The following is a 26,774-nucleotide window of genomic DNA, read 5'->3' as shown; positions in this document are numbered from 1 at the left end:
TTATGTCTTTTGTCCCTTCTAAACCATAGAAGCCAAAAAGAGCAAGAATTATGGCTCTGTGGTTCAGCTAGCCACCTCCCGCATCTAGAATAGTGTCTGGCATATTCTACTGAGCTGTGAGATATTAGTTGAATTGATGAAAATGTTTGTGGTTGAGGGACAGGCTCTGAAAGAGTTTAGGATTAGAGAATTCTGGAGAAGGAAGCCTGTGCTATTCGATAAGCTTGTCAGGGTAACTCAAACTGAACCAAAGGGCCTATACCTGGGACTAACGGCCATAACTCAGGTGATTAGCCTTGGCTAGTTCATGTCACGGGGAGCACACGTAGCCTGCTGTGCCTGGGTAGCTCTTCCCAATCACGGCAAATTTGTTCACAAGTCATAGAGGCTCTAGAAAATCAGCCTGACCCAGAGGATGGGATCAAAATACTTCCTTTGAAACAATAAGGTCTTCTGTCAAGAGTATTTGATAGCGCTGGATGACCAATTTGCTTAAGGTCTTACATCTACCAGAACAAGGACAAGAAAACAGTGACAAGAAAAATGAGAAATGAATTCATGATAATGTCTGCACAGATTTGCCTAATGCCTACCCCAGATCAGCCTCCCAAGCCGTTCCCTACCGGGAGTTTTTGAACAAGTTGAGCTAGATAGGCTTTTGTTGTTTGTGACTATCAAATGGACGTGTCTTTGTTCCTGGTCAGGAAAAAAAAATGATTTTCTCTTAAATTAACAACTTTCAATTAACTTGATGCCATGAATAATCCAAAGCACAATAACCTACATTCTTCATTCTTCAACCCCTTTTCCTCAGGATACAAAGCAGAGGGGAGGAGGAGGGTTTCTAGGAAGGAGGAACTGGCCCAGCATTCCCAAATCACTGCAGATAATTTACATAACACTGAGCCCATAAATGCATGATGGGAGAGGTGAGGTGAGGTTAGGTGTGGTTCCAAACCACATTCCACATTGGCTTACCCTGGATTCCTATTCAGCTCAAATGCCCAATTCTGAATATTTCCTTGGGCTTTAATCCACCCCATGGTCATGGTTGATTGGTAAAGGGATCTTCACCTTGACACATCTGTGATCTATGATATTTACGACTTTCTCTCCACCATCATTAATAAGCAAGACCTAGGGAGCTGGAGAAGAGGCCCCACAGATAAGACAAAGTCCTTTTCTTAGGGAGCACGCCGCCGGAAAAGAGCATGCTATTTTGAACTACAGATATTTTCTGTGTGAAGGGAAATGCTAAGTTTAGAAGAGTTGCCAGTGTAACCTCAGCTAAAAAGTAGAGGAAGTATTCTATAACTATTTTGGAAGCAAGCAAGCGAGAGAGAATATGTATATATGTTTTGCCATAACATCCACTATGCGGGGTTCATCCACAAAACACAAATGCCCTGCCATCCAGAGGACAGAGCAGCAGCTGTGAGATTGCCTTCTGAGTCACAGTCACTGAAGTGGAACTATTTGTACAAGTTCAAAGGCACCAAAGACCTTGGCAATCATCTGCCCTAGTGAATGTCAAGACAGAAGATGACATCACTGCAAACTGGTAAACCCGAGGAAGATTTCCTATTTGGAATAGAAAAGTTCTGGGGATAAACCAAGCTTTCTTCCTTTTTTAAAATAGCATTTTCATCCAGGAGTGTCTCTGACCCATGGCCCTTGATGATATATCACTCATCTAATTCAGCAAACTGTGAGCTCTCTGGAGAGAGACCGTGGTTTCTGTAATAATCGTAAGATAGTAAAACATCTCATAAAATTGGCAATTGGAACTTGAGGCAAAGAAGAGAGAGAAGCTTCTGCGGGAAAACAAACCAAAAAGCTTAGGAGCCCTCAGATGTGAAAGGCAAGGCCTTGCAGAACCACGGCAGTAAGTCTATAAAATGTAAAGATTTGGATAGGATAATGTCATACCAATGCAACAATCTCAGGAAGACCCGGTTCATTGTCCCTCAGGGAAACAGCAAGCAACTTTTCCAGGACAGATAATAAGAAAATGGCTAGGGGCATCCGGGTGGCTCAGTCGGTTAAGCATCTGCCTTTGGCTCACGTCATGATCTCAGGGTCCTGGGATCAAGCCCCACGTTGGACTGCCTGCTCAGTGGGGAGTCTGCTTCTCCCTCTGCCTCTGCCTCTCTCTGTGCTCATGCACATGCTCTTTCTGTCTCTCTCTCTCTCTCTCTCTCTCAAATAAAGAAATACAATCTTTAAACAAAGAAAATGGCTAAATAAAGAACAGAATTTGAAATTCCAAGAAATTATATGGGATGAAAATCTAAAAAGGATAGAAAAAGAGTTTTAATAACTCTCATAGAACCCTGTTTAAAGGAAAGTTGTCATAGTCAGCCTTATGTTCTTCACCTGGAACGGTAAATCTGGGGTGGAAAAGTGACGTATTCTTTGCTGCCAGACTCCCTGTGTTCAGACTCCAACAAAACATTAGTCTCAATGATTTACATTAAATCTAACATATATGTGTATGAGGCCACTATAATAGGTACTATTTCTAAAGTGTCATTAGTCTGTTCCAGTGGAAGGGATCTCTGACCATCTCATGTGAATTTCAAAAGGGGGCTGACCCTCTCAGCAATGAGGAGATGAGGCTGCAAAGTGGCAAGATGGAGGGCACCTGGTGGCTCCGTGGGCACCACATGCGATCTGGGTCTTCCTGTCTTGAGTTCGAGCGCCATGATGAGTGTAGAGCTTCTTTAAGGGTGGGGGGGAAGGCAGTAAGATGAGAGGTAGAGAGGGAAGGAAGGGATAGTGTTAGGGTTTCCTACTGTCCTAACTTATCTGGAAGTTATACCTTATGTGTACTTAGTATTTCGGTTTTACAAATGGCTTTGTGATTACAACTTTATTCTGGCTTCGTAACATCCCTGGGCTGACATATATAATAACCTCATTTCACAGATGAAGAATCACACCAAGCCTGTTAGTGAAGTTCAAGGTCACCTAATGAACAAGCGGTCAAGTGAGAGCTCGGTCTCCCCTTGCCTGTTGGCGCTACCTGCCTACCTCTCTATTGGCCACGCTTGACTTTAATTCTTCCCTGTGTACAGGATCCAAGATGGCTCTGCTTTCTAATAACTGTGCACTTAGGAGGCCATGTTCTAGTGAAGTGCAGTGTCATTTTGATGAACCTATGAGGTGCATTGAAGCTGTTAGGAACAGCTGAGAGATCACAGACGGGATCACCTGTTTTGGCCACTAACTCTTCAATTCCCCAACACTGGCCCTGGCCCTCCCACCCTTTCCTCCTGCTCTAACTCCCATGGTGCATCTCAAAGAACATTCACACATACAAAAGAGAATCACAGAGCCGTATGAAGAAGGCTCCGGCAAGTCCAAAGCTCCAGGCTATGTAACTGTTTTGAACACGTACTTCTGATAGTCTCTCCAGTTTAATTGGAAGAGTGGGATTTAGAACCAAGCGAAGTCATGTGAACATAGCACTGGTACTCGAAATGAGTATGGTCCTTCTCTCTATTTCTTCTCTTCCTGTCGGTCACTGTCACCTGGTCGACAGGCAGGCCAGCTCTCATCTCAGCTGGCCGGCTCAACCTGAAGTATGTGTAAGTCTGACAAAAACCCAGGTTAAAGCTTCAAATGCAAGTTTACCTTCCCCCAAACCCTCTCTCCTCCTTTTAAATTGAGATGCTGGCTGAAACCCCACCCTTCCTTCAAGTGAATAGAAACAATGCGGGCTCTGATCTGGATTCCAGGAAAGGGACAGTGTTGTGTGGATTCACAGATTCTGGATTTTTCTCTCCCACAATCACATGAGTGGCGTAAATATAATTAAAAATGAATGTGATTACTGTAACACAGCACGCACCAAGGAAAGAGAGAGCAATCCAGATTTACTACTGCAAAGCATTCCTTTTGACTTATGGGTCTGTCTGAAAAACCAAAATGTTTACGGCATCTCAGAGGTTCATTTGAGACTAACTTACCCAGGAAAATCCCCACCCCCACCCCACCCCTGCCTGCCTGCCCGCCCTCACTGCCACCTCCTCCGGAACAGATGTCATCTGCTCCCCACCACCCCAGGCACTGCTCATGTTGGTGTGTCCTGGACAGACAGCCACCCCTTCTGTCTGACGGGGCAGCAGTCTTACTGTGATACCCTTCATGGACTTGGTTGTCATTTCACAGATGAGGAAAAAAGCAAGACCTGCCACACATCAAGAAACCAGGCTCACCGGTTCCCCCAGAGAGCAGAAGGGATTCAACTAGGACTCCTCTTCCCCCTATGATACCTCTCTCCTCCGAGAGAAACCAATTCCCAGTCTCTTTGCACGGAATTACAGGTTCGGTCATGGGACTGGTGGGCCTTTCTGAATGGCTCGCCCAAGGTAGTAATTTTGTAATCTGCCGTAGCTGAAGTAAGTATAGACCTGAGCTCGCTCCAGCCTCCTTCCCTCTCCTCCATCCCGAGCCGTCCCCATCTAGGTGAAAACACTTTGCATATAAACAAACTCCTCTCAAAGACACCTCAACCTTGACATTTCTTTCTCCCTTTTCCAAACTTGCTTCCTTGTAAAACACCTCGCGCTCTGCCATGCTCCCACATGAGGACCAATTATCAGAATAATAATTAACAGGCTCTCATTATTTAGGATCAAACAATGCCCCCCTAATGAAGCCAAGAATAGCCAATGTGATCCCTTAAAACGGGGCGTGAGTTTTCCTTACACCTTGGGGCATCTAATCCACTGAAACCATTAGGCACCGAGCTGCCCATAACGGCCTGTGTAACATTGAGTCAAGGACAGTTAATGGATGCCAGAGCACAGACCAAAGTGCTCCAAGCATGTCAGTCAAGAGTAACCGGAGGCAAAAACATCAAAATGCAGGTTGGAGTTTTGACATTCCTGCAGGCTCTGAACGCCTCGCCAGTAAATTTTTAAAGTCAATATCCCCCTTATGCTCATGAACACTTTTCTGTCTGATGAGTAGGACTAATGTGGATCTGATTGAACTGTGACCAAAGTGGGACTTTAAAGGCGGCTTTGAATGTGTGGGGGCGGAAAGGGTTTGTGTGTGTGTGTGTGTGTGTGTGTTTTCTTTTTTTTTTTTTTTTTCAGAAATGTCTGTGATAATAATGAAGACAGTGTACACAGATTATCACAGGCTGTGTCTTTCGACTTCAAGGTTATGTGATCAGAAAATTAGAAAAGCGACGAGATGAGAAAAACCGCAGAACATTTTGAAAGAAAGCTTTTTTACAAATTATCTGTGTGCTGGATTTACACAGAATCTGATAGATGGATCTTCTAATGTTTGGAAATGGATGAATGCAACAATGCAAATAGGGAAACTGGCTTTGGAGTCTACCCCTGGCAGAAGTTCAAAACCCCTATTAAGTATTCTAATTCGCTTAACGCCTGTTCCTTAGCATTTTTTTTAATTGCCATGTATACGTAAAACAAAATATAAGCACTCCATAAATATGAAGGTAAAAATAATAATGCAAGTGTTGTTTCTCACGATGCATGACGTTCCCCGTATCTGCAATGAGACCTTCACCTCTCTGCCCTTTCTCTTCTCGGAAGCTGGGAGCCATATTAGGAGGACAGGAATCAGGAAGCCCGAGCAGAAGGGGTTTGGGTGGCTGTCCGCATTCAGCAGGGATTGGTTCAAGGTTTGATAGATATTTTGCAACACAAGTCACAGCTTTACTCTTCCTTAAAAGAAAAAGAAAATAGAATTTTACTGTGGTCTAAACAAAACTTCCATTTTAAAATCCACGCCCCCCTTTTTTTGCTTGTCGGATGACCATGGTGGATTTCTGAGATGTATAAGCAGATGGCTCTGTTGGCAAAAAGGCAGGGTAAATTCTAATTTCCTCTGATGACAGCCTTTTAGGGTCCTTTAAGCACCTCGAAGGTGGCATGTGATTGTCTTCTCTGAGGGAATGATTCTAGAAGTTTCTAAATTGTCCATGTTCATCTATGAAGGCATATAAATGATGGTCGAGTCATAGCGAACTTGCACATATTTAATTGAAGCCTTTGAATAAGTAGCATCTTGAAATTCTTAGAACTCAACTCACTGTCACCTGACTTTGGCCTCCCAAATATTAAAATATAAATAGGTGATAAATGCACTTCTAGAAAAGACTTGGATTTTCCAGACTCTGTTGATGATATCAGCAAGGTTTGGGCATAAAGGAGTATCACATTTGAAGTTCAGGAATGCCCCTACAGTAGCCAAGTGGTCCTTAGCACTTATTTTTAATTTTTTAAAAAATCTATTACCTGGATTACTTGGATCATTATCTAAATTCTTGAAATTATTTTGATATCCAAGTCATATATGTATGTATATACATATCAAAACAATTTCAAAACTTTAGAGAATGTTTCAAGTAGTCCAAGATATAGATTCATATATGCAGACGTATATATACCAGGGTACATATACTCAATATCAAAATAATTTTAACACTTAGAAATTTATGTCTATATTATCTATATAAATAAGAAGGGGGCCCAGTGGCTGGGGTGAAGCGATGGCTTGGGGGAAAGGAGGGAAGTCCCCAGGGTTGGGAGATAGAAGAGACTGAAGATGAGATCTTACCTTTGTGTCCCCAGTGCCTGGCTTAGGGGCTGGCACCAAGTAAATACTCAGTGATTCCTGGTCTGCGAATGAAAGAATGAATGAATGAATGAATGAGTGAATGAATGAATGAAAGAAATGGCAAAAGCTGGAAGGTCCTCTGACCTCACTCTCATGCATTGCTCTGGCACACTCCACAATGGCATTTTCTGATTGCCATCTTTGGAACATTAGTCCCTGAAGATTTTCCAGAAGAATCAAGTTCCAAGGTGAAGTAAGTTCTACATTTTGTAGATCTCATTTGGTAGATTTCAAAAATCACAATTAACATGCAAAGGCCTCCGAGAAATTCTCCAGGAAATGGCAGGTTTTAACTTAGCATTTATTCAACCGCACAGCCCCTTGCTTCTTTCCATGCCCATTCTTTCTCTATGCCTTTGACATTCCTCAGACAGAATATTCTGTAGAGCACACATTGGGAAATGATGACCCACACTGAGTTGGTGTCCAGCACGGCTTCTAGAAAGACAGCCCTTCGCTCAACTACGCTGGCCACTACCATTTCTGGACCACTCCAGAATTCAGAATTGCATCTTTATACTGAACGGGATAAAACGCACTACCTTGCAGTTTTTGTCCACCGACCCCAGTTTTATCTGTAACGTGGTGCAGAATAATCATGGCTCCTGGAAGGACTTCAGGAGTTTTAGTTCTATCGAATCAAGCCTGGCTTTGCCCCTTCGTTACTACCTGGGCAATTACCAAGGTCTGAGTTTTAGTTTCCTTACCTAAATGATCTGCCTCTGAAGGCTGTTGTAAGAACGTTAGAAGATGCAGCAAAATGCCTGACAGAGCGCCTGTCACATGCAGTTACTCAGAAAACGTGAACTCCCTTGACTGCCCTCTTCCATAATTCCTCTCATGGGTGGAGACGGTCACCATGTCTCTCTGGAATCCTGTTTTCTCCAAACTAACCAGCTCTACCTCTTTCTGACATAGATACTGCCTGTAAACGGCAGACCAGAGGTTGGGTCATCTACCCCCAATACCCCAAGTGTCACAAGAAACAGATCCGGCGGGGGGGGGGGAGGTTGCCAATATGCTGGTTTATTGTTATTGTTGTTGTTTTTAAAGATTTTATTTATTAATTTGATAGAGAGAAAGCAAGTACAAGTAGGGGGAGCGGCAAGCAGAGGGAGAAGGAGAAGCAGACTCCTCGCTGAGTGAGTAGCCCAATGCCGGGCTCGATCCGGGGGCGCTGGAATCATGACCTGAGCAGGAGGCAGACACTTAACAACGGAGCCACCCAGGTGCCCCTAAATCCTGTTTTTTAAGTAGAAGTGTCATAATAATCAACAAAACCTCTTTGAGATCTTTTGAGGGTGAGTATCACATTGTTATGAAGACTTCCTAGATAATCATGATAAAGATTTGCACCTAACAAATGTCAAAGAATGCTCTCTAAACACAAAAATCTATGCTGTGTCAAGGAGATACAGAACTGCCAGCCAGAGGTGAGTGCTCACATTTTTCCCAGTAGAGAAATGTGTATCTCTACCGAGAAGGTCAAGTCCACTTTGTATTGCCAGTACTACTGGAGGGCTTCCTGGCACAGGGCATTTCCAAAAGTTAGTTTTAAAAATCATTTATGGGGGCGCCTGGGTGGCTCAGTCATTAAGCGTCTGCCTTCGGCTCAGGTCATGACACTGGGGTCCTGGGATCAAACCGGCATTGGGCTCCCTGCTCAGCAGGGAGCCTGCTTCCCCCTCTACTACTCCCCCTGTTTGTGTTTCCTCTCTTGCTGTCTCTCTCTCTGTGTCAAATAAATAAATAAAAATTTTTAAAAAGTTAAAAAATCACTTATGTTTAGCTTCACAACTCAGCAATAGCAGATTGGATTTCTTCGCCCTTCCTTTCTAAGTGCATGGGGTTTGCTTTTTCCAGTAGGAGATGATTGAAAAATATGTAAAGAGTGGCAGCAGTTAAATGGAGTTAAATTCATTTGGTGGTTCCTTGCCCCGTGCCCGGGGTGTTCAGTTCCATTAGGGCCATTCCCACTACAGTCGGTGCACAGCTCATCTCTCTCACTCATTAGCTTATTTGTGCTTCTTAGAATATATTGCAGGGGTACAACAGGTCCTGCTTTATAGGTTAAGAATGATTGTAGGGGGAAGCAGCATCTTTATTCTGTATTCAAATTCCCAATTTGAAGCTTGGTGACCTCTGACAAAATAACTATGATTGCCAACATCACAAAAGATGTTGAACACATGTAGCGTTCTCGTTCATGTCACCTATCTTGTCTGAAAACTGAATTTGGAGTAAGTAATCCATTGGGCAGTTGTCTTCAGGACACACTTCCTTACACAAGACACCTTAACCATGTGGCCTTTAACTAAAAGCCCTTTCCCCTCTCCAATTTATTCCATTGTCTTCCTACAGGCCCAGCTCAGAGAAGGCCATCCCATAACAGGATGGGCTCCAAAAATCCCAGGCACATAGCATTAACCAGCATGCCCATGTCATTTGCTTCTCCTTAACAAAGCAAGTTATTTCTGGTGCGTTTCATCCTTGCTTTTTTCTTTCTTCTTATGTCTTTACATATCTTTCATTTGTAACGTGTATGCATTATATATATATTAGGAAATATTTATATAATCATAAATATAATCAAGACTTCATTTAAAACATTACAGGGAAGAGGAGACAGAATTGTAATCATGTCTTGGAAAAAAGGTAAAAGGAAAAGAAACTGAAATTTTAAAAACTTGCTTCTTACGCCGAGTATGTGTACATTTCTTTAAAACTAAGGCTGCCTTCCTTGTCCCTTGGATATGATTTGACCTCTTGGAAGCATATCATAAGCACATCATTGTCATCAGTCCATGCAGAATGGGTTACATTAAGATGTCACAAAGATGACAAAATGACAGCCATTTCAAGAGAGGAATCATGTGGGGATGAAGAGAGATCCGGTTCAGCAGAAGTGCCCTCACTCCCCTTTAGCTCCTCAGATTGAGGGAGTGGAGATGGAAGTTTCCAGAACACCAAACCCAGGAGGGAAAAGAGCCTCGGGCAGCAATAGCCAGGCTGAGATTTGCTGCGAGTTCCATGAAACCACCATGTCCCGTCATTGGTCTGGAAGGACCTTAGCCCCATTCTGATCAAAATGCTATGGTTAACAAGGAAAACTTTAATGAAAGTTGAAGCCGCCTCCCACCATCACAGGGACTGAATCTTTGAAGGAGATTTACTGCTCCCAGACTAAAAGAAAAAAGAATGAAGACTGTGAAATGCTTTAGTGTCTGTTCAGAAAAACTGGTGACACTTATGGTCAGGCTAGTGTTCTTTCCAGGCTGGTGGTTCCTGCCTTCTTCAGCCATGCTAGCCCACCAGAGGAACTGTTCTTTGTTCACAGGACCCATATGACCCACACATGGACAGCGCAGGGAGACTGTGATCCCCTTTCCTACCGACAGGTTTGTCCATCATCCATGAAAGTGAGCCCTCCCTCCCCCAGTAACTCAACCTGAATCCTTGGCTCCTATTTCTTTTTCCCAGTTCCATATTGAATCACAGAATACTCAAGGGGCCATTAGGTGAGGAAAAAACTTGCAGGTAAGCCACTCCCACTTCCTAATCGATATGGGAATTTCTTCCATGAGAGCAGTGCTCTTCCTGACTCTTCTGGACCGATGATGTGGAATTCCTTGTTGTAGGACCCCTCCTGTCCTTTGGTAGTCCTGTCTGTTAGAAAAGATATCCTGAGGAGTGCCTGGGTGGCTCAGACAGTTAAGCATCCCACTTTTGATTTCAGCTTAGGTCATGAATCTCAGGGTTATGAGATCAATTTCCCTGTCAGGCTCTGCACCAGATGGGGAGCCTGCTTAAGATTGTCTCCCTCTCCCTCTTCCTCTGCTTCTCTTCCCTTCTCATGTGCTCATGTGCTCTCTCTTTGTCTCTGAAAGGAAGGAACAAAGGAAAGGAAGGAAGGAAGGAAAGAAGGATGGAAGGAAAGAAGGGAAAGTATTCTTAATCAAGTGGAAGTTCCTCTCACCATGTCCATCAGAACTTCCTCCTGGTTCTTTTCTCTGGAACCACAATAGAATGATTTTTATACTGTTCTTCCTTCTCAAACTGCTCTCGTGCCACCATTTATTTCTTTGCAACAAATGAGCACATCTGAAAGAGCCCTTAGGTCATCTATGGAATCTGGCCTCTAGAAGTTTCTTCTCTTTCCCTCAGCTCCTAGAGCCCACCATAAAATCTGACAGGGAAACTTCCCTTAGTTTTCTTTTTTTTAAATAAAATTTTTCAATTACGATCACATCCATCAAGGACAGTAGTAGTAATCAGACCTGTTAGGGGATGACCAACCCATTACCGACGTGCTAATGGGGAGCTCAGGCTGGGGTGGTCTGGAAGCCCGGCAGATCCAGCCAGCATTAGCCGCTGCTTAGAAAAGGCCACAAAACACCATCCCTAATGATTTAACAGCTTGTTCCCGAAAACACATTAACCAAGGGAGCTTTTAAATATTAAGAAATAATTACACCAACTCAGTGTTGTCCTTCCTCAAAATTATATCACATCAGGGCTCCACTAGATAAATAAATATAGTGAAGGAACTCAGGTCTTCTAAAAATGAAAAACTGTACCCAATGAAATGTTATTTCCAGTTGATGGCAGGAGGGCGGACAGAGGGGAAGGAAGAATTAATGAAAATATCCTGACTACTTTCCCAAATGAACACTTAGAGTAGTCTTACCCCTGCCAAACTCATTCTGAATTATTGATATTTCAAATTTCTTTTCTTTTTTTTTTTTTGCCATCTCCAAACCATTTGGGGCAAGATAAGAATTGGTTGGATCTGGAGGTTGTCCTGGGACCTATGGGCTCTAGCCTAACCATTCTAGTCCATTTTAGACCTAGAACATAGAAGTCACAAGAATCAGGCACTGGCCTGGGGCTGTAGGTCTGCATTACATTAGGGCAGATAAGAGTAGCTTTACCTTGATTTGAATGAGAAATAGGGTTTGGGGGGACGAGAAAAAATAAACTTTCTAAAAACCTAAAACATTGTCCCCACATAAGGGCCACACAGTCTTCAATGCCAACATTAAAGATTGTCCTCTTTCTGGAGAACCGTCAAACTGTCGAATAAACCTAGAGAGGCTATTTGGGTCATCTACATTTGAGTTTGAGTGAATTTAATTGATTCTCCTTCCGTGCCCAAAGGAGACACCAGGCATTTTGCGGTCACTGGGCATGTGAGTGGGAAGGGCCCCGAAGGAAGGAAATGGAAGAGGCCACTTCACAGCTTTGGTTCGGCCAAGGCCAAAGGGCAAGCTCTGAGACGCCCAGGTCGGCTGGCCTCCTAGGGGGCACCCTGTCTGCCTCCAGGCCCTACTCTAGTTAGGGGGCAGAGCAGACCTCAGTACCAGCTGAAGCCAGGAAAGATTCCGAGAACACAGACCTAGCAAATAAGGAAACTCCTTGGCCTGCTTGGGTTGGAGTAGACTTTTGTGGAATAAATCCTGACCTGGGTAGCTCTTGGGTGTCACGAGACTTCATTTTTTCCATTGCTTTTTCCTTTGCTACAAAGAATCTCTGCCTTTTGGTCACCTTTTGAAGTTAATGGCAGGGCGTGGCTGCACATCTGTACTTTTATAGGCTTACTAATGACCTGCTTAATTATTGCTTCTCTGGGGCCAGATTTGCTGCAGATAGGTGCTGGGCATGGGGCACTGATGCACCCAACTCTCCCCGATGGGTCCGGCTCCGAGTTCCTGCCATCTTCATCACTGCATTCCAAGAGACTATCTCCCTGGGCACAAGGGCTTGAGCGTAGGTGGAGCTTTATTTGTATTTATTTATTCATTAGATTGGAGGAAGCCTTCTCTCTAGAGATCTCTAGGAGCCGAATATGAAGCCAGCATCCCCATTTCCTAACAAAGTCAACGGATTTGTAATCCTTTTTAGGCTTTTCTTGTGTTCTGAGGTTTAAACAGATTCAGAAACCAAGAACCCCCAGGTCTAAGCTCAGAACGACAAAGACTGTCGTTTTCCACCTGTGCACTGGCAAAGGTTGCGACTTCAGTATAGATTCGTTTTGTTTTGTTTTTTCCTTCTGAGTCTAGACACAGTCTCAGAATCCTTCCTACTACGGTGCTGAAGGCAGCCCCTGGGGTCTATCCCAGACGCTGTTTGAGTTGAATTCTCTTTGCCGTTCTTCACCTAAATCCTTCTCATTTCCAAAGGCACTGGGAAGTTGGAACAAACTGTTTCTTAAAGTCTTCCCCTGTGTGGAAAGACTTGGCCATTCATATTCATACCCCAGAGACCAGTCCTTAACTAAGGGCGCGGTAAAGTTCAGTCTGTGCATTGAACCTTGTTTTGACCCTCTTGGGTTTGCCTGTGACGTGCACCACGCAGCATCTGACACACAACAGGTACTAAGTAAAGGGTATAAACTAGCTGTGATGAGCATGGGATACTGAACTTTCTTCTTTTTTTTTTTTTCTCCTTGTAGCCCATCCACATTCTTTATCATGGAGGTAGGTCCTCCTCGCCACTGAAATCCAGATCTGCGCAAAATCCGAGCTGCCCCAGAATCTTGACTATTTTAGCTCTTATTTTACCAGGATCCCCGAGAAAGCAGATTTTATTGGAAGTGGTATTTTAAGTGCCACGGCCCCCGCTTTGACCCCCTCCTTCCTCTCTTCCCTCTGTCTCTCTGCATCATTACAGATTCTTTTGACTATTTTCTGGTTGAATTTAACACCTAACAGTCATCAAGTGATTGCGTCCAATTAACAGCCATTATATTCTCCAGTTACTTTCTGTTTGGACATGAGTTTATTGATTTGGTAAGATTTTACTGTTCAGAAACATAAACAACATGCCATTTAACTCAGCCTCAGCGCTGTCTCTAAGTTCTAGGAGAGAGGCAGGGAAAGAGGCAGGCACGGGAGGGGGAGAAAGGCTATCTATTACCTGTCTGGAAGGTGAGGGGTAAGAAATCGGGTTAAACTTTGATCACTATCATTTCACCTTTGGACTTTTATTAAAACTGTTTGACACAGCCGTGTCGGCAGATCGAGTGGGAAGATAAATGGGCCCATGTGAATAGGTTTAATATCCAACGTGGATAGGAGACATGGCAGCTCCTTTCATCCAGGAAATGTTCACGTCCGCAAGATTTGCAGGTTACCGTTGGCGATCCTTTGGGGCTCAGGGGGCCAAAAGGTGAACATGATTGAGGTACCTTTTGCTATGAATATTTTACAACCCGAGTATTCCTTTTTCACGTGGGGCCGTGTGCCGACTGAGGGCTTCCTCAGGATGAGTCCTCGGTTGACTGATGAATACAAAACGCTTCTCCAAACAAAAGGCATTCAAGATTCGCTGAAGACAAGACAACCTACTTTGGTTTCTGTGTCTGGTACCGGGGTATCAACGGAGATAAAACACTGAGTGACAGGGAGGCGAAATACAGAATAACACAATCTATTGTTCTCCCATTGACTGTAAGTATAATGGGAGAGTTAGCGAGTCACCGTAATGTCATGGACCGCTGTGAACTTGGGAGAACTCAAGGATCAGAAAGTAACGTGAAACAAGGAGGGAAATGAAGATAATATTGGGTTACTGAACATTCTCAAATTGTACTGAAACGCATCCCATCCCTTTGGAGGGGGCATGTTTTTGACAAGGAAGACAATGGGAAGAAACCGGCGGCTGTAACAACATCACCATTCTCTTTTACTACGGGCCGTAATGTGAACTTCTTAGAAGACACCTTCTTTCACCATGGCTTTGTTGTTCAGTCTATTGGGGAGCCCAGAGACCAAAGTCCTTGCCTTGTTCCGGGGCCATCTAAATCCAAGGAGCCCGTTTCTCCCAGCCAACGCCAGCTGCTCTCTTGTGAATTACAGAGCAGGCTGGCAGCCAAGGGCAGGGGGAAGGAACTGAGAGGGAACGAGAGAAGCAAAGGGAGGGAAGAGACAGGGAGAATCTGGAGCACAAGAGTCAAAGAGTAAGAAGGGAAAAATTAAGGTGGTGGAGGAAAAAAATGAGAGAAGGGATTTGCGTCGTGGTGGAGGGGGAGAATGTGGATGCTCTACCGGTCGAGGGTCTGAGGGAGCTTTCTACCCGCACAAAATAAAATGAAACAACAACAAAAAGAACGGAATTGCATCTGGAGGGACTTTTCTGGAGCCAGAAATCCACCGATGGGCTAACACTAACAACATTCTGGGAGAAACTGACTAACGTCTGGTAACATGTGTAAAGTCTGTGACAGGTGTGTAAGGTGAACACATCTCTTCGTCCAGGGTCCTGACATAAGGTCTACTTATACCTCCCCACAGTGCTGCTGGAAGCCGTGGACTCGCTCTTCGAAAAATGAACATAAATGAACAGATAACTGAATTTTGCACACAAACTCAGTGGGTTCACATGCTTCCGAAGCTTTTTTGTAAACCTCTCAGGACTCCACAGACAGAGGCTAAGAATTGCTACTCAGAGTGTCTAACAAAAGAGCTGGCTTGAAATAGAAGAGTTCAACAAACTCTTACAGCTTCGAACTATGCAAGAAGTCAGATCAACTGAATATTCTATTTGGCTAAAGTCACCGTGTGTCTTCACCAATAACCGATTGTCAAGGAACTAGAGATAAGGACAATATTTTCAATATCAAAAGTATACTCATCACGATATAATCTTTTGTGTTTTTTGATGATTTGGGAGGCACCTGAGCAATCTTTCCCTAAGGCAGCAGTCTGTACCCCAGAGACCAGGACGCAGTGAGGCTGTCCACAGGGAGCATAAACAAGCTGGATGTGAATCTGCTTTCACCCTGACAATTTCTCTTGAAAATAATTTTTCGTAACTAATTCTCATGACCAGTAGAGCCCCTTGTTTGTTTTATCTCCCTTGATAAAAGTAGAGGGAAAGTAGTTTTGAGATTTCAGCTGCTGGGGGCACCTGGGTGGCTCAATGGGTTGAGCGTCTGTCTTCTGCTCAGGTCATGATCCCAGGGTCCTGGGATCGAGTCCCGTCTTGGGACTCGGACAACACAGTATAAGAGAGAGCTTCTCCCTCTCCCTCTGCCTACTTATGTTCTCTCTCTCTTTCTTTTTAAGATTTTAAATAAAAACTTAAAAAAAAAAGAAATTTCAGCTACTAGTTTGTCTAGAATATGGCTGCTTTATGAGTACTGACATGAGAGTATTGGCTAAAAGTGGCACCTCATGGGAGATGATGTTTATTTCCATGGGCAAAAATGGACTTCTTATGACCAAGAGATTTCTTCTGAATTTTAGGGAAATGCTACCACCAGCCTACATGCCTGATCTTCCCATCTGGACTCACCCTGGTTTGGTTGTGCCTAGTTAGAGCACTCTACTCATAATTTTGAGGTCACTGGCAATTTTGGACATGTTTTTTAACCTGCTCAAGTCTTAATTTTCTCTTTAGCTAAATGAGGAAATTACATTTAACACTCTGATCATTTTTTACCTTTAACACTCTTTGATTCTACTAGCAAATATATCTGGTTTGCACGGGACTTTTTTAAAAAATTTTTTATTAATTATTTTTTTTTTCTCACCATAACACATACCCAACGATCATCACCCAGCCACCCTATCCCTCCCACCCTCCTCCCCTCCAGCAGCCCTCAGTTTGTTTTCTGAGATTAAGAGTCTGTAATAGTTTGTCTCCTTCTCTGGTTTCATCTTGTTTCATTTTTCCCTCCCTTTGCCTATGATTCTCTGTCTTGTTTCTCAAATTCTTCATATCAGTGAGATCATATGATAATTGTCTTTCTCTGATTGACTTATTTTCTCAGCATAATATTCTCTAGTTCCATCCACGTTGTTGCAAATGGCAAGATTTCATCTTTCTGATGGCTGCATAGTATTCCATTGTCTATATACACCACATCTTCCTTATTCATTCATCTGTTGATGGACATCTAGGCTCTTCCCATAGTTGGCTATTGTGACATTGCTGCTATAATAAACATTGGGTGCATGGGACATTTTAGACACTGCTGGAGATACACCACAGAACTGAGCACAGCGAGGCTTCCACTCTCAAGGATCCCACCAGGCCATGAGCTCTTCCAGAGAAAACACGGTGTCCCTTATCTCTGTACCTCTGCCCAGCTCCTCCCCATGACTAACTTGCTACCTACAAATTATAGAAGCTCAATAATAACTGCTTATCAAAATTATGCAAATGAAGGGAGCTAGTCCTAAGTAGTTAATATAAAATAGAATATGGTAACTACCTTAGAAGCAACACAGTATAAGGAGATAAGACAAAGGAAAGAAATTAGTACCAGTTGGGGTGGTCGGGAGGGCACCTGGAGGACTCCGTGGAAGAACTGGTTTCTGACTTCCAGGGATGGCCAGGGCATTGATAGGCCAGAATGGACCTGCCTGAGAAAATTTGAGAGACAGAGAAGTTCCTAGTGATCACTTTTATCTCATGAGTGATGTATGTCTGAAATGGTAGCTGCGGATAAGACTAGAGAGAATAGGGGGACTGAGCTGTTAGGAGGTATAAATTTCTGAGCTTTAGATTTTAGGATGTTTTGTAGGAAATGAGGAGCTATTGAGAGATTTTTTTTAAATTTTATGTATGTATGTGTGTATGTATGTATGTATTTAACAGGGAGAGAGAGCACAAGCAGGGGGAATGGCAGGCAGAGGGAGAGGGAGAATCAGGCTCCCCACTGGGCAGAGAGCCCAACATGGGATTTGATCGCAGGCCCCTGAGATCATGACCTGAGCCAAAGGCAGACACTTAACTGACTGAGCCACCCAGGTGCCCTTATTGAAGTTTTTAAATAAAAAAGTGGCTTCAGTGGTTATGTCGTATCTATAATCCAATCAACGCTGAGCCTGGCACAAAGGCACTTTCATGTGTTCTTTAAAGTTATGACTGGAAACAACTCTGTAGAGAGTTTTATTGTATGTTAATTATATCTCAATAAAAATGGGTAATAAAAATGCCTCCAGTTTCGAGATGCGGTTGTACAAGCTCCAAAATTCCGCACAACCAACCAGAACCAAAAAACAATGTTCTCCCAAAGCTTCATTTTAACTTTGGTGGGATGCACTCTTTTAACTCTCAAGAGGTAGAGGGAGAGAGACGTGCACACACACGTGGAGGGAGAGAGACGTGCACACACATGCGGAGGAAGGGAGGGTGGGAGAGAGAGGAGAAGAGAAGGGAAGGAAAGAAGGAAGGGAAGAAAACCTCATATCTTCACACCCTCTTTTGTGGCCGCATGGGAGGACACCATGGTGGCTAAACAGTCCAATCTGTGTCCAAATTAATCTCAGGTCAGATGGCCCTTTACGGAGCTTCAGGCTTGTGTGACAAAAATCGATTTCTTGCCATCTCCTTAACCAGATCTATGAAGACTTCTGTTTTAGGTGTCTGGATTCAATGTGGCAGTTCCTTGAAGTCCATCTGGTCCCCGTCTCCAAGCAGGCTATGGTTGGTAGATATACATATAGACATAAATAAATAAATTTCATATATATATATATATGTATATATATATATATATATATTCCCCCCCCCCCCCGGAGTTGGAAGTTCCAGGACTGACAATGCAGCTGCTATAAGCCTCCCTGAGACAGTTCATTGAGGAAGATGGGTCCTCCTGGGACACACCTCTTGGAGTTAGTTGAGTGTGTTAAAGAGATTTATTTCCAGACAAATTGGCTTATAAATATGAACCAGCCCGTGAAAGGGAGTCCATAGGGCAAGTCTTGAGGGAACTCTCCTTTATACTTTGGGGACTGGTTTTATGAAAGACCTAACAGCTAGCTCCTTCTCCTTCTACTAGCCTTGGGGATTTTAGCTCACACCGAATGTGACCATTCCTCTTCTATTTACTTAAGACGGGGGTCCCTGAGGGTTTGTAAACCTATAATTGGACAGTTGAGATCAGGAGGTTAAGAAAACTGACACGGAGAGAGGCTTTATAAGTCTGTGAGTAACTTTTTATTGGCAGAGGATTTCTTAAAACAGCATTTTCATCGTCTCCTGAGAGGGCTCTCTCGTCTGTCCCATCAGCCGCCAGAGATAACCGACAGGATGAAGCTGGCGAGCCCGCCCCACGCCCAGCAAGCAGGGGCTGCCTCCTTCCCCTCTGCACAAAAGCCTTTCCAGAAGTGGATGGAGAAGATAAAGTTGCAGTCAGATTAACATGAACTAAAAACTACAAAAAGCCACTCCAGGAATTGAATCTAAGTCCTAATGCGAGACTTCAGTTTCAAGTGCATCGTTTCGGGGTCTTGAAACATTAAAAGTTTCCCTTTGTTTCTGCAAACTGCACTTACTGTTACTTTCTGATGGCTGCTTACACCAAACACCCTTAGAAAGCCCCCTGGAGGCTGTGCTCTTCAGGGGGAGGGAGGCAGGGAATCTGTTCTCCTGTGTTTACGGGAGATAGCGTGATAGCTGGACTGCCAGTCCCCAGGCGACCTGCAACCAGCAAGTTTGCTTCTAGATGTCTGTAGCAAAGGTGCCCCGGCTCACCACCCTCTCCTCCTCTCCCCTCCTCCAAGCGCTGATCTGAAGTCATTTACAGATTGAATGAGGCTCAGACTCACCCAGAAGCTGCCCTCAGGGCAAGAGGCCAGGGTCAGAGCAACCTGAGATGCCCAGTAAATCGCTAAAACCTCCCCAGATTGTTCAAGGTCTTTAGAGCAAAGATATCCTGCTCCTGGATTTTATACAGAAATAGACCGTGTGGCCATGATACCAAGGACTAGGAAGGAACAGCGGAAGGAAGAGGCACTGATGTGAGCTCCAGACCAGGCCCTCCACCCGGCCGTCGTCCCCCAGGTGCACACTCTTCGCGTCAGCTTTCTTTTTTCTTTTTTCTTTTTTCCTTTGCAGCGCTTTCTTTTCTGTAACACTCCTACTTGGCTGCCATTCCAGAAGGCTCTAGAATCCTCCTCTCAGAGCAAAGACACTGGAGGGATTGTGGGGAGGAGCATGGATGGATGCAGCAGCATACCCATGGGGGTTGATGGCAGCAAGGGCCAGCTTGGGGGACACCTTCCCCCGGAGAGGACAGCACCCAAAGGTGCCATTGTCCTTCTGCGCTGGCTGGGGGACTAGAACGGGCGGGCGCAGCTAGGAGGCTCAGAGTCAGACATTCTCAGGAGCAGAAGCAAATACATCTTCCCAGCTCCATCCGATTGTTGGTAAAATCTTAGAATAGTTTCCACTGTGGGTCCCCATACAAGGGCTTTGGGATCAGCCACAGGGAGCTAGGATGTCCGCTCCTGCACTCACCTCCCTGACTCTCCATTTCCTTATCCTTCCTTCCCCTGCTTCACAAACTCTTACAGGATGGTTACTCAGGGTCAAGCATGGTTAGAAGCTCTTTCCGAGGGCTCCCTCATGTCATCCTCACAGCTACCCTATGCTATAGACTGGACTCCGTGAGCTGCATTCTACGCATGAAGATACGGGGGTACAGAAAGACTGAGTGACTTACCCAAGTCACACAGCATATGACTGAGCAGGGATTTGAACCCAGGTAGTCCTGCTTCATTCTCTGCACACATAGCCTTGCTCCCGCAGGATTAAATAAGAGGTACTCCATGAGTAATCATTATTGCTGCTTCAAGGCATCAACATAGCCAGGAAGCCATTACCCCTCGAACATAGGTTTTCGTAGAGCTAGAAATCCAGGGGACCATGCTAGCATCTAGCCCAGTAGATTTCAAACTTTTGGACCATACACCTCAAGGTGTAAAACCTTTTTGAGCACGGTAGTATATGTCCCGTAGATATACATACACACCGAGTTGTGCATAACCGGGATAAATGTCCTATTGTATCTATGCCCGTTATAAAACACGTGGAAACCAGAAATTTCAAAGAAGGAATGACAGAAAACAGAAGTTCAAATAATTTTCCCTGCTCTTCAGGGGATTATCTTGTTGACTGCATTTGGAGGGCCATTTAGGACTCACATGGTTCCATCTGGCCCACAAAAACTGAAGAGCCTTTAGGGCCCATCAGATGACCCTGCCTCACCTCACTGATTCCTTACCCTGTCAAGCTGTCCTAGGCCTGTCAGGGTGGGCCCTAATGCCAGTCATCCCCCTGCGGGACACCAGGACCATCCTCGGCAAACCTGTGAGCCCAGCAAAGCAGCATCTTCAGCCTCTCTTGTTCCCATGCCCTCCTCCTCTCAGCAACCCCTGGTCCTGGGACCCCTCAGATGCCCTGTGGTGACCGCCCCCTCCCTCTGCCTCTCCCTTCCTGAGCAAAAAGACCTCATTTCCATCAACCTACCTGGACTTAAGTATTTCACAGGGTTATTTGCATTTCCAGACTTATCTCTGATTAAATTTTCAAAGGTTCATTTTCCTCCACAGCCACATAGGGATGTTAATCCCCCTGTGAAGTTTAAATAGGGAATCGCTTTGGACCGTGCCAAGCTGCACAGTACCTAGAGAACTCTGGGCACTTGCTATGGCTCTGTCCATGGACATGCAGTCAGAAGCTAAAAGGGAAGACTGCTTTCCCTTATAGGAGAGTAACAGAAAGAAATACCACCTCGAAACTCCACCATGTCCTGCTAAACCCCATCCAAGCCAAATGGCGCTAGGCCCTCTGCACACGTCTGGAGTCCCATGTCCGGAAGAGAGCCTCAGTGAGGGGCGCAGAGATGGGGATGTGTCTTCGGCTTCGGCATGTAAACATGAAGCTCCCACGGGCACCCGCTGTGGCTTAGTCTTTCAAACCCCATCACACACACACAGGCAGGTGTTAGCTCCGCTCCTCCTGAAGGCCCCTTCCCACTCCTGGCCCTCCCTGACCACTCCTGAGAAGGGCACCATTCCGAGGCCAGAGAAGGGAGGTGGGGGGAGAGGGGAGGCTGCCCCAGAGGGCTGAAGGGTAGCTGTTTATATTATAATTAAGGTTTTACAGCAGAAACTGAAATGTAGCTTGACTATTCCAACAAGGCGCTGGAGGTAATTACCACTGCTAGAGGCATTCTCCACCGCCAATTACTCCGCTCCCTAATTGAATAACTTAGGCCGCGTTGGAGACGGCCAGGGGAAAGGAGTTTGCTTCAAACACGGATGTTTCTTCAGAGGCCTCAGAACAGCTCAAAGCACTCCCAACCCTTTCCTAGCGCCTCTCCTGGGAGTGTGGTTGGTGCGGAGGGTGCGAACGCGAGTCCTGGAGTTCCGCCACTTACTCTCTGGGGCAGACGACTCGAGCTCCCTGAGTCTGTCCCCTCAGCTCTAAAATGGGTCTGAGGTACGGACTTCCTATTGCCCTTATGAGCATTAAACGGATGACGATGATCCTGGCACGCAGGGAATGTGGAATCCTTATGGCTCAACAGCAAGCACGGCCATGGAGGAGCGGGCGCTTTTGTCTCCCCTGAACAGATGGGGAAACTGAGGCAGAAAGCACGCTTAGGTCCCATGCGAAACAGCTTGGTAAGTGGGGGCCAGCACCGGAGAGAAAGTGTGCCTCCTTGGCCAAAAAGGAGTGATTTCTTTTGAAGGATTGAAGGTTGGAGCGATCCCCAAGATTTCCAGCTCCTAGAGAGTTCTTTGTTCTCCCCCTACCCCGTCTCCACACAAAGCACCCAGCAATGTGCCCGCACCCTGGTTGCCTCCCCAGGCTCCACGCCAGCCCACAAGTAACATCCTAGGCATTTGTAGGGAGCTTTCGACGTCTACCATTTTCTTCTACTTTCTGTACATCGTCGCCTTCGATCCTCACATATGCCTAAAAAAGTATCACTCCTGGTTGACAAATGAGGAAACAGAAGTCAAGAGAGATTAAATAAAGAGCATAAGCTCAATCAAAAATACAACACAAGTCTGCCTCCAGTTTTCCCCTTGGCTGGCGGAGGCCAGGTCTGCTGCTAGGGTTAGCCACGCACTCCCTCCCCTACGTCTGACTCCTTGGCCACTACCATCAGAGAGTGTGTTTAAAAACAAAGGCCAGAGATCGTGATTCTCAAAATTTTGTGCCTACATGAGTCTCCTGGGGAATGCATTTTCAAATGCAGATTCCAAGACCACATCCAGGGATTCCCATTCCCTGGGCCTAAGAGGGGGTCCTGGGATCTGAAGGTGAAAAAGTGCCCAGGTTCTTCGGATGTCACTGGTTCAAAGGCCACACTGTGAGAACCTCTGGACTAAGAGGACCCAGGACTCATACACCACCTGTGTGACCTCAGTGGATTGACTCAAACTTTCTTGCCTGTTCGTTTCCTTAAATATAAATGAAGATAAGAGTATTTACTTTCAAGGGATTTTTGTGAGACTTCAATGAGATAATGGATGTAAGGTGCTGGCACGTAGAAAATGCTCCTTGAGCTGAGGAATTATTAGCATCTGCGCTGCTGTTGTCTCAGCCCAGAAATAGAACCGAGCCCTGTGCTCCTCAAGGCGGAAGTTCCTATACTAATACTGTACCACTTGGAGTCATCACATCTAGAGGAAATGGGGATATAAAAGAGACGCAAATAGGATTTGATAAACAAGTCATTTTTTCATCAGAGTGATTCATTTAGCTGCTGTGGGGTCGGGTGTTGGTAGATAAGCAACTGTTTGTTCCCTAATTAGCAGACACTGATTAACGGTAGGGAAGGCAGGCAGTTGGTCGATATGCCAAGGGGGTTCTGGACGACTGGCTTGAAGTTGATGCGGTGTGTACGAGAAAAGCATCAGCAGACAGCACTGATGTAAGCAAGGATGGTTAGACCCCCACCCAGCGATGCCCAGAGACCTCTGGACTCCTCCATCCTCCCTGCCTTTCCGTATGTAAGTGTATCCGAACCTGAGCAGGCCTCCAACAGACGCCCTGGCGGGGTGGAGGGAGACTCTGGCCTCTTCCTGGAAAAAGTCTGTCTTAGGACTGTTCCCTGGTCTCCCTGGGGGAAAAAGGAGAGCAATCTCAGAAGGGAAACAAATGGCACGAAGTAGAGACCCTTCAGACGAGTGGCAGTGGACCTCTCTATTCTCTCTTTCTCTCTCATTGTCTCCCTCTCTCTCTTCCCTTCTAGAATTTGGCAGAGGCTCCCAGTGGAGTACGCATGACTGTGTCATCAAGGACAACATAGCTTCTGTGCCTGTGGTTGGGGGCCCGGCCTTCATCAGAGAGCCTCCACGAAGCCTGTCACTTTGCCCAGGCCACCTCCCTCCCACACACGGCTGTGGCCATCGAGACACATGAAACCAAATCTCTGACTGGCAGAAGCCCATAGGCATTCTCAGGTGCACTTGGCGTCTTGGGGAATGTGCTCTGAGAGTGGAACTCTAGCATTTCCACACACAGTAGCATGGGAGCAAGGGTCCCTCAAGGCTGAGGGGAGAGGAGTCATGCTGGCCCTTCCTTGGGAAACCTGAATCCCTCAATATGTTTTGGGGTGAGAGCAAACTAGTTCAGAGAGCGCCTTCTACTGAGGTTGTGTCGTCAGCTACCTGCCTAGTGGGAACTGACAGACTTTGAAAACCCCACCTCCCAAGCCCTCTGCCCTGCAGCAAGTATTTCAGGCCCACCATCTTCATCCCTAGCCTTCCTCTCTGGCCCAAGCCTATCATGAAGAGGCTGTCCTCAGGAGACACCGAGTGCTATTGTCCTATTTTTCTCAAATGACAGTGTTAACATGAACAGAATTCTCCATGGAGGGCCACCTCTCCCCAGCTCCTTGCTTTGAGGGTGGTGGCTTACCTCCATTCCCTCCCATGCCAGTCTCCTAGGAAGCCACTCATCCCCCAGCAGTAGGAGGTGTGCATTTCCTGTTCCTGGTCATTTCACCTCCTGGGGGATGAGTGATAAAGACAATGAGATCTGAGTGGCCCCAGGAACTGTGAGGAAGGAGTGTCTGGGGACCAGGAGCGAGAAGCAGGAAGGGCAAGATGTCTTCATGGGGTAACAAGATGCCGGTGGTTGGCTAGGTTGCTTGGGTATGTGAGGGAAGGAGATTCCAGAGATGGACACAAGGAAGAGGGAGAGAAAATAAAGACTGGAACCCAGAGCTACTCTCGAATGTTTTTACATAACAGACAGCAGATTTCCGGGCAGGTATGTGATTTTACCACACTGACTGCCCACAATTAGCACAAATAAGGAATGTTACTTCAGGGTGGGCTTTGGGTAAAAGATTAACAGTGTTTTCTCTGCAGTGCCTGTTTCTCTATGGGCTTCCATAGGGTGAAGGAGGGCTGGATAGATGGAGCCCAGTGTGTGCCCAGCACTGAGCCAGACGGCATGGGACCCAGAGAGGGATAAAGTCCCGGGGAGTAGGTGACAGAGACAAATGGAGGTCAAGAAGGACAGCTGACTACGAAGGGAAAATTGAAGGGGAAGCATTCTGGAGGAGAAAGTGAGAGCGAGATTGACCTGTGTTCCCTGTTTCTGCAGACTTTTTCCCCCTTGTGGTGCCCCTTTTGCCTATGGGGGCATCTCAGGTGCTTGGGCCAGAGAGGAAGGCTAGGGATGAAGATGGTGGGCCTGAAATAGGTTAGTCAAGTCAAGGTTAGTCAGAGTACAACCTTGAAGCCCATTCTCTATTTGGTTTCCAGGGGCCACAAGCTCCTGGTTTCCTATAGGACACTCCTTGGCTGGGTCTTCCTTCTCTTCCTGATTCCTAATAGATGGAGTATCTCGGGGCTTTGTCCGTTGGACCTCTTCTCTATTACTCGATCTCTCTCACTGGTGGATTGAAAGATCAGGTGGAACCATAAAAAAAAAGGTGATATTCCGTCTTTTCACCTAGGAATGGCTGTCTCAACGGTTGTGCCCAGTGCTACGTCCTTGCTAACTCCCAGATCTGTGCCTCCACTTCCTGACCCCCTCGAGCTCCAGACTCACTTAGCTGGCTCCTCCCGGACACCTCCACCTCCATGTCCAGTCAGCATCTTGAACACGAGGGATTCAGAGCAGGGATCTGCCTTCCTTGCCACGTGGGCTCCTCTCCCGTCTTCCCCGTCTCTGCTCAAGACAATTTCATTCTTCCAGTTGTGTGGATCAAGACCCTCGAAGTCTTTGCTCCATCTCTCTCTCTCTCTCTCGTGCTGCAGAAGGCAGTCCATTAGCGCTACCTCTCTTCTCACATCCCACTCGGACCTCCTGGGGCTGTCATCTATTCTCTGGACAGAAGTCACTGTGATCTTTCCAAACCATTGATCATATCATGCCACCATCTCCTCTCCAAGTCCTCCAGTGTCTTCCTGTCACACCCGGAACAAAATCTAAACTCCTCACCCTATTTTCTGGCCCCTGCCTGGCTCGACCTTCATCTCCTTTGCCTTTTTCACTCCGATGTACCTCATGGCCTTCATAAGTCCCATTGCCTCTGCTCTAACACTCTTGCTCTGCTCATCCCCAGGTCTGTTCAGATATTGCCCCTTCTGGAAAGGCTTTCCCAGACCATCCCATTCTCAGATAATACTCATCCCTTCACCCTGTTTTCTATCATATACTCGCCACATGATATGATATTATATAATTGCATGTGTGTTTACTGTCTGTCTTTCAACTAGAATCTAAATTCTCTGAGGGAAAGGATTCTTGTTGTCTAGCTCAGTGCTCTATCTTAGTGCCTGGCACATAATAGACACTCAATAAATATTCGTTAAATGAATGAATGAATTGGTGAATGAATGTACAAGACCCTTAGCTCTATACCCTGTGAGAGCACAAAGGACACTTGGTGACTGAACAACTGGGCCAACAGTTTAAGAATGATATGGGACTAAAGGAGTGTGCCTCTGAATGAGTTTGTCATTTTAGGAACTTTCCTTAAGTAGGATAACCTTTCCTATCAGGATGGCGAATTCCAGAGCAAGGGGTCAATTTCTCTCCTTCCATTCTGTCTATCCAAAGCATTAAGACTTTGTTTTTCAGGCAGGAACTATGGCATCTCTGGTGCTGGTTTTTACACACACACACACACACATGCACACACGCACGACAATAATGGTAAAAACAATCACAGACTTTCTTTAATATCTTACGAAGCACCAAGCACTATTCTAAGCTCTTTCACATTTATTACCTTATGTCTAGATGACTTAACAGCTCTGTGAGGCAGGTATGAATTTCATCATCACATTCAGTTGAGGAAACTGCGGTACAAAAGGGACTAAAGTAGCTTCAAAGTTTACACAGCTGGT

The sequence above is a fragment of the Lontra canadensis genome, unplaced genomic scaffold (assembly GCF_010015895.1).
Source record: "Lontra canadensis isolate GAN:19392208 unplaced genomic scaffold, GSC_riverotter_1.0 scaffold24, whole genome shotgun sequence".
In the NCBI taxonomy this organism is placed as follows: Eukaryota; Metazoa; Chordata; class Mammalia; order Carnivora; family Mustelidae; genus Lontra; species Lontra canadensis.
The sequence above is the reverse complement of the archived record's forward strand: the minus strand, read 5'-3'. Positions refer to the sequence as shown.